The sequence below is a fragment of the Pseudorasbora parva genome, chromosome 7 (assembly GCF_024679245.1).
Source record: "Pseudorasbora parva isolate DD20220531a chromosome 7, ASM2467924v1, whole genome shotgun sequence".
NCBI lineage: Eukaryota > Metazoa > Chordata > Actinopteri > Cypriniformes > Gobionidae > Pseudorasbora > Pseudorasbora parva.
This window is the reverse complement of record NC_090178.1, coordinates 9,750,408-9,766,775: the sequence shown is the minus strand read 5'-3', so window position 1 is coordinate 9,766,775 and position 16,368 is coordinate 9,750,408. Positions and strand designations below refer to the sequence as shown.

General features: G+C 38.5%; 1 long non-coding RNA gene and 1 other non-coding gene across 2 annotated transcripts in view; both read right to left on the bottom strand.

Annotated features, from left to right (window-relative positions):
- Positions 1–104: 104 nt before the first annotated feature.
- The window catches only part of LOC137083596 (uncharacterized), a 29,805-nt gene continuing 13,541 nt past the window's right edge, over positions 105–16,368 (bottom strand). Inside the window, exons 4-6 of the long non-coding RNA XR_010906540.1 lie at positions 12,183–12,266; positions 3,973–4,063; positions 105–250 (exon numbers count right to left, since the gene is read on the bottom strand). This is a non-coding gene — a long non-coding RNA (uncharacterized lncRNA). The remainder of the gene's footprint in view (positions 251–3,972; positions 4,064–12,182; positions 12,267–16,368) is intronic.
- Positions 13,365–13,439, bottom strand: trnaa-agc (transfer RNA alanine (anticodon AGC)). Its single transcript has one exon. It is a non-coding gene; the product is annotated as a tRNA-Ala (tRNA).

The window sequence follows — 16,368 nt, the reverse complement described above, 5'->3', positions numbered from 1 at the left end:
TGTCTGTGAGCGTGCCCGCTTCTCCACCCCGCCTGCCAACCCCGCGTTCTGCGCCAGCCCTCTGCCCAGCAACACACTTCCACACTTCTGCTACACACCTTCTCGCTGGCTTTTTTTTCCTTCCCTTCTTCTCTGTGTTGTGCCTCCATTTCTTTGTTTTCTATGCACTCGGCCTTTCCTCTCTTTCGCTGCTGATTTCCATCCCTCCATTTTGAAGCTCTTCTTCGGTTCGTGTTTTGTTCTCTGGGAGCTGAAAACAAGAAAAATACACAGAGATGGAAATTATTTGACATTCCGTGAAGAGGAAATTGTTGGAATAATTATAAGAAATGAGGATGCCATTTTGAGGAATGACTAATTCTGGGGAAGGGAAGATATTTTTGTTTGTTTGTTTGTGTCCCATAGGCATGTTCAATTTTTTTATTATTATTTGATGTTAGACTTTTCTTCACCTCTTTTTTCTCCCCAAACATTGATATTATTTATATTATCAGTAAGGAAAAAAAAAAGAACAAAAGATGATTATACCCCACTGCCAGTTATCAATTTTGTAAAATTGATAACTGTATTTTTTAAACAAATTTTTCAATCATTTTTGATTGATTATATAAAATATAATCAATAAAATAATCATATATATATAATATAATATAATATAATCTTTTCAATTATTTCTGCATATAATTGAAAATAAGCAGTTTTAACATTATTCCTTAAATATATACAGACAGAAAATGAGGTTCTGTACACCATCTTTCTTAATATTGTTTTTACTTATAAGCAGTAACAATCTTAAATGGATTCATTTCAATCTAAAAACCTCTTCACACACACACACACACACACACACACACACACACACACACACACACACACACACACACACACACACACACACACACACACACACACACATTTGATTTGTGTCATATGGGGACATTCCATAGGCGTAATGGTTTTTATACCGTACAAACCGTATTTTCTATCCCCCTAAACTGCCCCTACCCCTAAACCTACCCATCACAGGAAACATTCTGCATTTTTACTTTTTTAAAAAACTCCTTCTGTATGATTTATAAGCCTTTTGGCCAATGTCCTCATATTTCACCCTCTCCTCGTAATACCTGTCATACCCATGCCATTATACACATTTGTGTCCTCATATGTCACAAAAACATGCCTGCCCACACACACACACACACACACACACACACACACACTAAACGTATTGTTTCCTTAATGAGCTATTTATACCTGCTTTGACCCATAAAATGACTTTTGTTGCTGTCAGGTTGATTCAGTCATTAAATAGAATTTCTGTTCATTTTAGATGCTTCCACATGAAGCAGATTATTTTAGGTTACCTGACAAAACAGTTTTTACAGTGCAGGCTGAAAGAAATGACAGCAAGAGCTGTGAAATATTGTAACACTTAAACATTGTACAGCTTGTGAAACAACATGCAAAGCCACTGAATGCATTTAGAGAGAGCCAGAATTTCTACAGTTACGTAACTGAACGTTTTTGAGGACAGTGCACGTTTAATACATTTTTAATCATAATCTATCGCCACTTATCAAGTACAAGACTGATGATGATCAACACTGCATGACTGAATTTGAGAAAACTGCCTTTGTTTAATAAAGTCAATTCAATGCAAACACAAAAAGGTTATTTTGCATGCAGACCAGAAAAGAGATTGATTATTTATACCAGCAGATCTTTTACAGCATTGTTATTGTACATCTAGTATATATTACAACCAAGGGCAAATGATCAACCTCTTTATTTTTATCCAAATCCTATTATTATGTCCAGCATTGAGCAAAATATCCTCCCTAAGGGATTTATTTGCAGTCTTCCCTTCCGTTTAGGTTTGCGAGGAAAATATCCAGTGGATATCAGTCACAAACGGCATATGAACGCTCTGACAGAATAATTGCATTGAAATACAGCTGCACACAATTTCTGCAGTACCTTCATTAAAGGCTGCCAAGGGAGAAAAATACACAGAATATCGAGTTGATTCATCTATAATTATTAGATTACAAACGGCCGGGCACAGTCCACAACAGTTGCGGTTAATTACATGCTTGCAGGGAGCACTTGCGCCCATGACAGATGTAACAATAACAGCATAATATCACATTTCTAAGCAGAGCTGCCAGTTAATCAGAGCCCCTTATTCTAATGTGCCTAATATAATTGTCCGATCCATAGCGTTTCATTTAAAACATCTGGACTAGAACTTTCGCATTCGGATCGTTACGCTTATTTATCTCTCGGTTTGTTTTGTGGCTTGATGGTTTTGGTCGCAGAGGCAGCAGTGCAACACAAGAAGAAGAAGAAGAAGAAGAGCCAAAAAAAACCGCATCTGTATATTTTCACAGAGAGGTTGGGTGTAGACAGCTCAGAGAAGTAAATCTACATCTGCCAGCCTCCATGCAAATAGCGCCGCCATCCTTAATGGTGAAACCTTCGATGAAAAACAGATAAAAATATTAAATATTCAGGCGTCCCTTTCACCCAGTATCAAAAGGCTCCAGATGTGCCAGGCCGGAGTTGTTATCGGGCGGCCAAACGACAGGCATTGAAAGACATTCCTCTGAATTTCAGACCATATAAAAGTGTTTTATACGATGCAAATGAATGGTAATTTTTGACTATGGAGGAGAAGCAGGGGGGAAAAAAGATGCCAATAAACCCTATCATTTGGGACTAAAAGTCCACAAACGGGAGACACTTTGGATTCGCTTTGCCTGTCTTCCCGCGTTAGATGCCCGAGATTGCCGCGAAATTAATCCATTTAACAATCTGTGGCTTAAAATTTAAGGATTTCCAGTTTTCTGGAATATCAATAAGTTCCAATTGAAGAGAGAATTCTTTTGCAATTCAGGCATGTGCGGGCGATAACGGAGGAGTTGGCATGGAAGGCAGGCAGAGATGGATTAATTATGCAGGGAACATGGAAATTCTGCTTATCAACGCTTAGCAAAGGAGCCCAGCTCACATAATCAGAAAAACCAGGATGAAAAAATATAACAATGCGGTGGCACCTTCCAGCTCATCGTCTTACAAGTTAGATTCTTCCTGTAATTAAAAACTAACATACAATTATATTCATATCTCATAGGCAGACTATGAGTGGTTATGTGTTAAATATCAGCACGGGGTATAAGGGTTGAGGTGGGGGTAAAATAAAATAAATAAATAAAAAAAACGTCTTATGGAGCGGTCTCTCGGGACGGACGGAACTACTTAGCCAGGAAAACTTCAATTATCATTTAAAAGCCAGGAAAGACAAAGCTAGCGGAGCTCAGAGACGCCCGCTTATTTACGGCAGGGAAGCAGGGAGGGAATATATGCTCTGCTGCGTTCAGTTCTTACTTATCACTAGAAACTTTGAAGGGAACGTCAATGGATAGGGCTGCACAAATCCCAACAGAGCATGTGTGATTCTGGCACGCGGACTTTTGCCGGTGTTTTTCACTACAGCGATATGGCGAATAATACCGAATGATGGGTCATTTCCCCTTCAGCGTTAAGAAAACTGGGATTTTGCTGTAACGTTTGCAAAGCTCTTTGTTCCTGATAGCGTTTGGTGTTGCAAGGAACAGGAATAAGGTGGCGGAGCTTAATCCAAAACAGACCCTGATTTCTGCTGTGTTTCTTTCGTTCTGTTGAAGATACTTCTATTTCCAGTTTTGTTGTCCTATTTGAGCCGAAATGACTATTACAACTACAAATGCACGGATCGTTGAAGTTTCAACTGTTCTTTCACCAGTAAACACCAGAAGCTTTTAAAAAAGCCTCCCTTCTTCCAAATACATTTCAACAGTCTTATTCGTCACTCTTCCAAACTTTTACGTTTTAGCAAATCAACTAAATTAAATGGTGGAACAAAACATTCCCACATTGTGACTCACTTTGACCCAGTGGATCTTAAAGCCTAAAACGTTCACATATTCATACCTGGCATTTTGGCGATATATGCAAGAACTGATGAAGTTTGTTTGTGGTTTCTCCTCGTCTTTCTTCTCCGGCAATGGTGTTGAGTGCAACACTATGAAAGAATAAACAAAGACATACTGTAAAGCTAAATGAAAATGCATTTAAATGAATATTTCACCAGAAAATAACATTTCTGAGAGTTTTTAACTTCCGCAATGTTATTTTTCTGTGCAACACAAAAGAGAATTTTTTGAAGAAAAAGAAATTCAACATCAGTCACATGACAATCTATAGCTTTTTTTTTGGTTTGACTGTCAGTATCAAATTGTATCATTTATATATATATATATATATATATATATATATATATATATATATCTATATATATATATATATATATATATATTGTTTATATATATTTTTTTAATCAACAAGAATGTTTTTTGTTTTTTTTGTCTATATTTAGGTACATGGCTCATTTTAATAAATCGGCACCCTGGAATTAAGGTTCTATCTGACATTTTTGTCAAATTTAGTTATTCACATATTCTTACTCTGAAACTTATTTATATATTATGTGATGCTTTTTATTTTTGAAAGGTTCCATCTATGAAGTTAAATAGAATGCAAAAACTTTTGCAGTATCTCAAAACCGCTCAGAATGCAGACCAAACATTATAATTCCAAAGTGGAGAAATGTTAATCCAAATGACATTTTAGAGCTTCAGAAAAAAATAGATTTTCAGTAAAAAATTAATTACATTTTTGGATTGTTCCTCATTCAAAACTTTAGTATGACCTCAGAACCTGTATATAGCATAGCACACTGTCATGCAAACTAAGCACTATTTATTATTTTTTTTATTGACTATTGCTGCAGGCATACTTTCCAACTAATTTCAGTTTTCCTTTATCTGAGTTCATCTGCCTTCATCTAACCGCTGTTTGCTCTTAAAGCAAACTACTTCACTTTAGCGCATTTGCAAGGGCTTTGGTCGCAGAAATGCATGTGACGTGAATTTTATCATCAGAAGAGTATGCGTCATATACGTGCTGATTTTTTAAACCGTGTGTACTTTGTACGTGCAGGTTGCATGTGCTCATACATTTTTTTTTTGCATTACTTATATGGGTTGTAACTTGTGGCGAGAGATTGCTCAAAATTGCACGTCTGTAAAACTCCTGTGTATGTGTAGGAGTCAAAAGAAGTGGTAACACTTTGCAAGGCTGTGTGTTCGACTGTGCGCATACGCTCATGTATACTTTTGGCTTTAAAGGGATTGTTCACCCAAAAATTTACATTTTGTCAATATCACAAAAGAAGATATTTTTAAGAATGCTGGACTTCAATACTAGGAAACTGTCAACGGTCTGGTTACCAACATTCTTCAAAAATATCTTCTTTTGTGTCCAACAGAACAAAGAAACTCACACAGGAACAACTTGAGGGTGAGTAAATGACAACATTTTTGGCTTTAAGTCACCAGCAGCAAATCTGTTTTTTGAATGCATTGAATTCTCTTGCCTGCTAAGATGCGACTAAATGATCTTCCACCTTCCTGAAACACCTCACGTCTGCCCCTTTTGACACATACCAACAGATGAAAGAAACCAGGGTTAACCGAGACCAAATCTCCTCAGTTCATTTGCAAGATTCTTGGAGCTTTGAGGGATGTACCGCACCTGTTGCCGATGCCTCGATTCCGTTTTTTGATCGGGACGCTCTCTGACAAAGAGGAGAAGTGGAAGCAGAATAGAAAAGAGAGAGTGGATGAGATCCTTATCAAAAACTCTCCACTGGACAATGAATTTTTCTCCACCATTCAAATGTATCGGCGAATGCTTGAGCGGTTCATTTCAGCCGATCCCGTGGGGCGACAATGGACCGGAGAAATGAGTGATGCTATCTCCCTCCTGATGTCATTTCCCTGATCCGCCTCATCCTCTGGCCCTGTGTACCTCCATTAATTAGAAAGCAGAGGGATTTCCACTCATCAGCTCATGGCTTTCTGCTTGTCTACTATCTGAAGACCTCTTTCCACTTCCTCAGGAATGTCAGAAGGGGAAAACAAGAGATTGGCTTCACGATGAACACGGCATTTAGCAATTTAAACATACTGAACAGGGTCTGATGAAATGAGAAAATAATGAATTTTTGCTCTGTTCCCCTTGACTGGAAGTTTGATGATGGTTAACTTATGTGGGTATAAAACGACTCATATCAGTGTCAAAGAATAATAATCGGTAGTTGCACCAAAAATCGAAATCAAATGTAGCGTGCTTTGTAGTCCTTACAAATGCTATAAGCAAATACAACAATAAACAGCTCACTATTACACTGTAAAAAATTATTTAGAAAAAAAGTTACCTGGTTGCCTTAAAATTCAGAGTTCATTAAAATTAAAATTGAGTTAATACAATGACAATTTTTTGAGATTCGACAACCTTTATTAAAATATTATTAAAAGATTTTGTAAGCATATTGGGTAATTGTGTGTGTTTTATTTCTGATGATGCAGTGAAACATGCCAGATTTATTTATGAAACATGCTATTTTCATGATTTATCACATTTTTTATGTGGTTCAGATACAAAAATATTTTGAGTTTCTATTTATTAAACAAATTTCCTTCATTGTATCAACTCAAATTTTTAATTTCAATAAACTCAAAATTTTAAGGCAACCAGGTTATTTACTTTTTTTAAGTTAAACCAACAAAAAACAACTTGTCACTTGGCAGATTGCACCAAAAAAACGACAACAAAAAACCTACAGAGCCCCTAAAATAAGATTGGAGGAAAAATAATATTTCAATGCTTTTGTGTTCTTGCACAAATGTTTTGTGTTCCCCGAAAAAAATGTTAGGTCCTACCAGACTCCCGTACATTTCATTAGTACAGAGAGTCCGGCCACTCTTCATTGACAAGCTTTGACTTCCTTGAAGGTGGGTACTCTAGTGAAGTTTAAAACTATTGGATCTGCTCAGAGCCACTCTGGATCTGCCATTAACAATTACTAACATTTGGTAGTGACATATGTCATCTCAAACCATAGACTATAGAGCACAACATTAACGTCCTCATTATCGCTGATTATACCGGTTCAAATTTAATCAGAGAAAACCAGAGAATATACCACAATCCTAGACGGAGTGCTGAAGGAAAATTATATTTGAGCGGAAGTACGTATGAGGGTGGAGCCAGGCTAGAGAAACGTTGCTTTCACTTGCAAAAAATGCTAAGCAAAAAAAATCCCATCTTATATTTTTTTCATTATCATGTCTCCTTTAGGAGCTCTGTAATAAATATCTAAATTATTTCTACACTATAGAAGTAAGTATCACTGCCAAAATATTGGGACACCCCTCCAAATCATTTAATTCAGGTGTTCCAATCACTTCATGGCCACATGTTTATAAAACCAAGCATCTAGGCATGCATTGTCTGCTTCTGCACACATGTGAAAGAACGGGTCACTCTTAGCCTGACAAGCCAGGCCCACATCAAGATGTTGTGTCTGGGAACACACTGTTGGCAGGGCTCAGTCTGGGGGGCGGGATAAATGGTTATCTTTCAAAGTCCCTCTGCATGCAATAGGATAGCACTACAACCAATCAGAGCAACAAAGGTGAAGAAGAGGAGTTAGCTGACTCCTTTTATCCGTATCCGGTCGGCAAAACTCTGAACAAATCTGCCTTTTTTAAAGAATGACTTCAGTACCGTTCTTTATTCTTTTCTCAAAGAAAAGCTTAACTCCAAGTCTTCTGGAGTCGTGGGATTCAAAAGACCGAAATTTCCTCACTGCTAAATATTCCACGCTGAACTGTTAGTGGTATTATAACAAAGTGGAAGCAATTCGGAACTTACAGCAACTCAGCCACGAAGTGGAAGGCCAGGTAAAATCACAGAGCGGGGTCAGCGCATGCTGAGGAGCACAGCGCGCAGAAGTCACGCTACAGACTTTAATATTTAATAGCTACAGACCTCCAAACTTTGTGTGGCCTTAAGATTAACTTAAGAACAGTGCATAGAGAGCTTCATAGAATGGGTTTCCATGGCCGAGCAGCTGCATCCAAGCCTTACATCAACAAGTGCAATGCAAAGCGCTGGATTCAGTGGTGTAAACCATGCCACCACTGGACTCTATAGCAGTGGAGATGTGTTCTCTGGAGTGACGAATCACGGCTCTCTGTCTGGCAATCCGATGGACGAGTTTGGGTTCGGTGGTTGCCAGGAGAACGGTACTTGCCTGACTGCATTGTGCCAAGTGTAAAGATTGTTGGAGGGGGGATTATGGTGTGGGGTTGTTTTTCAGGGGTTGGGCTTGACCCCTTAGTTCCAGGGTTACTCTTAATGCTTCAGCATACCAAGACACTATGGACAATTTCATGCTCCCAACTTTGTTGGAACGTCAACGTCTTTTTCGTCTCATGTTTTCCCCTGCCTTAATCAATGTCAATGGATTCTTAGATGAATAGAAAGTTCAACGAACAGCATTTATTTGCCTCTATTAAATCAAAATCTTTTGTAACATTATAAATGTCTTCTCTGTAACTTTTGATCAATTTTATTACATTAAAGTATTCATTTCTCTCTCTTTTTTTACCACAAATGTTTGAATAGTACATTGTTTCCACAAAAATATTGAGCAGCACAACTGCTTTCAACACTAATAATAATTGCTTCTTGAGTAGCAAATCAGCCTATTAGGATGATTTCTGAAGGATCATGTGACACTGAAGACTGGCTGAATATTCAGCTTTGTCATCACAGAAATAAATTATATATTTTTAAATGCATTAGGATAGAAAACAATAATTTTGAATTGTAATAATATTTCACAATGTATTATTTATAGTACTTTATAATATACATTTCAAATAAATTCACCCTCGATAAGCATAAGAGACTAGGTAGTAAAAATTAAACAATTGTAATGTGTCCATACCTTTCCAAAAAATATTAGTATTAAATATTAAAAAAATAAGTTATTTAAAATTGTTCAGTCTGCTTTTTCTAAACATTTGCTTGAGTATTGCACATTAGCAAAATGCTAATGCTAAACTCTATTGAAAGTAACAGCCTGGCAACTACCACCAACACTAGCAATAAGTCAGACACTTTCACACCACCACATTTTGAAAAACTAGTTGTTATAATGCAATTTTGTGGTGTGTTCACCCAAAATACATTTAAGAAACAAGTATTTAACTAAACACAAAAATCCAAATAAAGAGAAAAGTCTCTTCCTACTGCAATGCTACTGGGTGGAGGAGGCAAAAGTGTCATCAATTTTTCATTCTAAGCGGCAGAGCTAAAACGACCAAATTTTCCTGTTGTCTCTGTGTCTGTGAGGATGCTCAGGGGCAAAGACCTGCAATTAGCAGATATGTGGGTGGGCATCTTCGACTGCATCGAAGCACGTTAACACAATGAATGTAGATGAGTTTAGAGCGAGTCTGAGTCTTAGACGTGTCAGTCTCCTGTCTGGAATATGAAGACGTTAACGCTGATTAGTCTCTCTAATTAAAGCATGCTCCCCTGACAACACAGATACATGAACTCAAGGCTTGCATGCAGTCGTGTGGGTGAGTATTTGTATAAAAGATGTTGAACTGCAGCACTATATTAAGATGACAAGGAGTTTGTGTTGATGCTCAAACTCTTCAGTTTGACCGAAAAGTAACGGTCAAGCATCTTTGACTAAGGTTTTTCTCTAAGGTTCACCCAAAAATGAAATTGATGTCATTATTGACTCACCCTAATGTCGTTCCACACCCGTAAGACCTCCGTTCATCTTCGGAACACAGTTTAAGATATTTTATATTTAGTCTGAGAGTGCATGCAAGGGTATGCACACTTTACTGTCCATGTCCAGAAAGGGAATAAAAACATCATCAAAGTTGTCCATATGTGACATCAGTTAGTTCATTAGAATCTCTTGAAGCATCAAAAATACATTTTGGTCCAAAAAACTACGACTTTATTCAGTATTGTCTTCTTGTTTGTGTTCAGTCCTCAAATAAAGATTCAAACGGTTATGAATCAGCGTATTGATTCATGATTCGGATCGAGTGTCAAACTGCTGAAATCATGTGACATTGGATATTGACATTGAAGGGAGGTCTTACGGTGTGGAACGAAATTAGGTCATCTGTCATTAATTTCATTTTTGGGTGAATAAACTAACCCTTTAATTAATTAAAAGAGGGGGAAAAAATATTGGACATTCTGGTCTTCATAGAATTGCATGTTGAACAAGCTTAAAATGCCACTATTATACTATTTTAGTTTTCTAATTTAGTTTTAGAGGTCTTTAGAGGTCTAAAACATTTACGTGCATCAAAGGTAAAAAAATAAATAATTTTCTCATAATATACACTGCACATCAACACATTGTTCAGTGATTCTCAAACTCGTCAGATGAATCGGTCTCTCTAAATCCCTCCTTTCTGCGAGCATACTCTGCTCTGATTGGCCAGATCTGTAACAATTGGTCTACTATTACAGCGTGTGTCAGAAGCTAAACGGCCATTACCATAACTAAACCCTGGAGACTTCCTAAAGCTCAGCAAATGTACACACTGTAAATAAAAGTAACGAGCCGAGCACTAATGTGAATGACAAATGTAATATTAAAGTTATATGCAATATTTTAAACAAATCTTGCTCCATCCTTAGTAGTGAGAATTAAAGACAATCTGCAATAATAGTTTTAGGTAATAGTGGCACACAGCTGTTTAGCTGAACTATTTCAGGAAACACTGCATGAAAAGTGGGATTTTCCCCATAAACGGCCGGAAATCTCCCTGATTTTCGACAATTAATGTCACTTAGCCGGAAACTTACACAACATAAAACACAAAACTATGTATTTTGAACACTCGGTAGAAATTATATACACCAATAATTATTCTTACATAGAGGTTGCGATTCTGAGGAGCAAGCTGGTCCAAATAAACTGGGTACTGACCCATCTTTTAATAGCAAGCATTTTGAGCAGCAGTCGTCAGTACAATTACGTGTTCGTGAGCTTATAGAGTGTGAAGTTGTTCGTAGACAACGTACAACATAGACGGGCATTATACAAATGTCTTTTCTAGTGACATATAACCGCATACAACTGAGATTCGTATTACAAACGACTCAATTATTTATTTTAGGAGACAATAATTTTATTTATCGTACACTTTAACTTTGCAGAACGTTTACATTCAAAAACAGCTATATGACACACTACATGAAAGGGAATATTCAAAAAACCATAATGGAGGCACTTTAAGCAACTAACCAAGTGCTTTTTACAGGAAATAGTAACACACAAAAATTGTATAGAATTTTTTGGAGAGTAAATACAGAAACAGGGCTTTTTTTTTTTTTTACTTTTTTTTTCTTTTTTTACATTAATTACATAATTAATATTTAAAATAATTTAAATTCATAATTTTATAAATATTTTTGTATTGATATTTTTAAACTATAGAGATGAAACTTTTTTAACTATAGGGATGAAACTATATATATTCACAAATTCTGGTTCAGTGACTCCATGAACTACTCACAGTTATAGGTTATCAATAACTTAAATTTCAGTTTGTTTTATAAGCAAAGCTATTGCACAAGACAAAAAGACAGCTTTTGTGATAATTTTATGGTGGTTTGTGTCCTTGAAATTGCCATATGTGTCATATGAGAAGAAAGTCATGTGTGTTTGAAATAATACAAGGGTGAGTAAATAATGTCAGTATTTAAATATTTGGTTGAACTTTCCCTTTAACCCCAGATGGACATTCTAATAAGAGATTAATTTGATCGCGAGGCCTCCTCGTCTCTCCCCCTCCCGCACAGGGACATGACTGAGCAAAAAAGGAGACGCTTCATCTGTGAGATTAGCTCTGGCAGGCCGGCCGCTGGACATGGACTCCTGGACTGACTTAGTTCTGGGTATTGAGATCCACTCGCAGATGACAGATGAAATCTGTCTCCTCCGGCTGGACGTGTAGCTGCAGGTGATACATGATCACAGATAAAAGGACATAAGGTGGACGGTGGGGGATGGAGACTACGGGCCTATGATCTCTGCCATGCTGATGTCACTGCTGCAGGTGGCTCCCTGACCCCGCCCCCAACCTCCATATAACCAATCACTCTTACAGCCCATTCAGTCATCCTCACTGAGAAATGCATTGTGTGTGTTTGTGTGTGTGTGAGAGAGAGAGAGAGAGACTCACAGAAGTTTTATCTCATCCCCATCTGTGTGGTCTCAGGCACGATGATCTTGGATCGCAGCCATGTCAACCTTCATGCATCCAGAACTAGAGAAGAAGGGAGGAGGAGCAGGGGTGTCATTTGTAAACAGGGTGTAATTCTAATTCGTTTTATAGTAGATTGCTAAAATACCTTCTAAAAGAAAATGTGCTTTTTATTCTGGGCAATATATATATCAGGCATAACATTATGACCAATAATAATCCTAATATTGTGTTGGTCCCCCTTTTGCTGCCAAAACAGCCCTGACCCATCAAAGCATGGACTCCACTAGACCCCTGAAGGTGTGTTGTGGTATCTGACACTAAGATGTTAGCAGCAGATCCTTTAAGCCCTGTAAGTTGTGATGTGAAGCCTCCATGGATCAGACTTGTTTTTTCAGCACATCCTACAAATGCTCGATTGGATTTGAGATCTGAGGAATTTGGAGGCCAAGTCAACACCCCAAACTCGTTGTTGTGCTCCTCAAACCATTCCTAAACTGTTTTTGCTTTATGGCTGGGTGCATTATCCTGCTGAAAGAGGCCACAGCCACCAGGGAATACCGTTTCCATGAAATGGTGCACATGGTCTTTAAAAATGCTTTGGCAGGTGGACACACATGTACCCGCCTATCCACGTGATGTAAAGGAAAATGTGACTAATCAGACCAGGCCACTTTCTTTCATTGATCCGTGGTCTAGTTCTGATGCTCGCGTACCCACTGTTAGCACTTTCGGCATTGGACAGCATGGGCACCCTGACTGGTCAGTGGTTATGCAGCCCCATACGCAACACATTGCGATGCACTGTGTATTCTGACACCTTTCTATCAGAACCAGCATTAACTTCTTGAGCAATTTGAGCTACAGTAGCTTGTTTGTTTTATCAGATCACACGGGCCAGCCTTCACTTCCTCATGTGCATCAATGAGCCTTGGCCACCCATGACCCTGGCGCCGGTTCACCACTTTTTCTTCTTTAGACCACTTTTGATAGATACTGACCACTGCAGATCGGGAACACCCCACAAGAGATGCAGTTTTGGAGATGCTCGGATCCAGTCGTCTAGCCATTACATTTACATTTATGCATTTGGCAGACGCTTTTATCCAAAGCGACTTACATTGCATTGAAGGTACACATTTTGACATTATTGGCAATTCTTGCTTTCCCTGGGAATCGAACCCATGACCATGGCGTTGCTAGCGCCACGCTCTACTGATTGAGCTACAGGAAAGCTACAGGAAAGCCATTACTCAATCAATCCATCCATCCATGTTTTCCTATTTGTAATACTTAAAGTTTTGTTCTATTAAAGGGATCCCCTGGTGTTGAGACTTGTATGGCTTAATATAACATAAATGATGTCTCTTACTGAATTATGTAGTAGAAAACCCATGAAAGATCTACGTTATTTAAAAAAATCGATTTTATATTTGGACCATGGGCGGCGCCATTTTGTTTGTGTTCTAGGTTGATGACGTAGATTGGTTGAACTCCTCAATCAGCTGGCATTACCCGTAGCTATTTTTACCACAACGCAACTCGAAAATTGTTTCAGAGTTAAACAAAACCAATGAATTGCTTTGTAATTGTACTTAAAACACACTCAAACATACATGTGCACACAAACTCACCTACACAAGTCACAAACAGATCGGCGGGCGCGCACACACACCTGACAGACTGCGCTGTCTCAATCGAGATGTTGGGCTGCTCAGTCTCCACGACAGGGGCTGAATCCGAAATCGACCCCCTATACCTTGAAATAGGGCATTATTTGAAGGGACGGCCATTTGTAGTGTTGTCCGACACCATAGGGACATGTTCGAGTGCAGTCATTCAGAGTGCAGTCATTCAGTCTCACGTTCACCGCAATAACGAGTGTACAGCCGATTTACACACAACAGCTGTCCGACTTCACGCACTCGATCGTCTTCATTAACTCCTTCAAGTTGTATTAGTGAACAAAAGTAGCGAAAGTAATTTGTGTCTTAAAAGTGAAAGTTTAAAGATTGAGGTTAATTCACTGAGCGTGCTCAAACTTTAATGCACAAACCAATCCCATGCATCATCACCAAAACATCCTGCCTCTCTTCCTCACGTTAACTTATCCCATCATCCTACCTAGATATTTCCCTCTGCTGGATACATTAGGCATTACAGTTAATCTACTGCATATCAACAGTCTATCTAGGATATCAACACAGGGAATAGTGATGTATGCGCGCACGCAGCACGTGTGTGTTCGCGCCGATCTGTTCGCGCCTCATATGTGTGTGTGTGTGTGTGTGTGTGTGTGTGTTCGCGCCGATCTGTTGGGGTGTGTGTGAGTCTGTGTGAGCGAGAGAGTTTGTGTCCACATGTATGTTTGGGTGCGTGAAGTCGGACAGCTGTTGTAAATCGGCTGTACACTGCGGTGAACGTGAGACTGAATGACTGCACTCGAACATGTCCACTATGATGTCGGACAACACTACAAATGGCCGTCCCTTCAAATAATGCCCTATTTCAGGGTATAGGGGGTCGATTTTGGATTCAGCCCCTGTCGTGGAGACTGAGCAGCCCAACATCTCGATTGAGACAACGCAGTCTGTCAGGTGTGTGTGCCCGGCCGCCGATCTGTTTGTGTAGGTGAGTTTGTGTGCACATGTATGTTTGAGTGTGTTTTAAGTACAATTACAAAGCAATTCATTGGTTTTGTTTAACTCTGAAACAATTTTCGAGTTGCGTTGTGGTAAAAATAGCTGCCAGCTGATTGAGGAGTTCAACCAATCTACGTCATCAACCTAGAACGCAAACAAAATGGCGCCGCCCATGGTCCAAATATAAAATCGATTTTTTAAATAACGTAGATCTTTCATGGGTTTTCTACTACATAATTCAGTAAGAGACATCATTTATGTTATATTAAGCCATACAAGTCTCAACACCAGGGGATCCCTTTAAGTAATTTCTGCTTTTTCCCCAGTGTTTCTCTCTATATGATCAGCCCTGGAGGCGTGTAGTAGTGTAATATAGAGAGCTCCAACTTGCTGCTCTCCATTTATCTTATCACAGCTGGACACCTGTGGAAAAGGTGAACAATGAACAATTATGTGTTTTTGCTGTAGAACTAAAACACTGCAAATGCTCTCAGGAAACCTCTGGAGATGGACTATACAGTTCACTGAAGTTAGCGGAAGTGAAAGTGGGTAGCGAAACCTAAACGTTTTTACGGTTTTGACATGCTGAAAAAGAGGATAATGGGCTGAGAATGAGATACAGTGGTTCTAGAGACTTATGAAAACACAGATAGTGAGACAAATTCATGACTGTACAGACAAGTATTCTCAGCTGTAAAGTGCCACACTTCATGATAATATTGAACACTCTAGGCACGTGAGAGTTTAATGAGCAAAACAGAGACTTAATTTCAGCTACATTAAAGTTAATTCTGTAGAAAAAAAACCTGCAATACAGTATTTAGATATGGTATTCTTAAAGGGGTGGTTCCGTGTTTTTTTCTAGGCATGGTTGTGTTTATGGGGTGCAGTATAACGTTTTTTTATTTTATTTTTTTACTGCGTATTTTTCTTGATCTTTATTCCACACCGCTGTCTCCACTGTCCTTTGAACAGCTCGTTTGCTTCCTGCTTCTATGAAGCCCATCCCTTTGAAAAACGCAATGGTCTCAGATTGGTTAGATGGTCAATTGTAGTTTCATGTATTTTTATTGGCTGAAGTGCCAAGCACAGGTCATCCGAAAACGCCATGCCCCTTACCATTACGGGCAGAAGTCACATCTGCGCTGTCTAGCAAGGGTTTGTGATGTCACCAACCCGGGAAGAAGCTCATTGTAGTCCAAACCGGCCGTTTTTGTAGGCAATAAACTGCCATAACTTTAAAAGACAATATCTCCGTTTGCATTAAACTTTCCGCTCTGAAACTTGGCAGATACTGTTTATGCTCGAGCAGCAACCACTGCAATTGCATGCAACCACCCATTTAAGATATTAACTATGTGACTTTTCAAAGGTTCTTTATTCCAATGCTGGTATCATATTGTTTAATTCATTTCCATAATTAAATGTTTAATCAGCTTCAGAATCCTAGGCAATGATATAAAGATTTCTCAAGTTCTTTGACAAAAAGGAAAGATAGCAACATATATCCAAAACTTAACCCT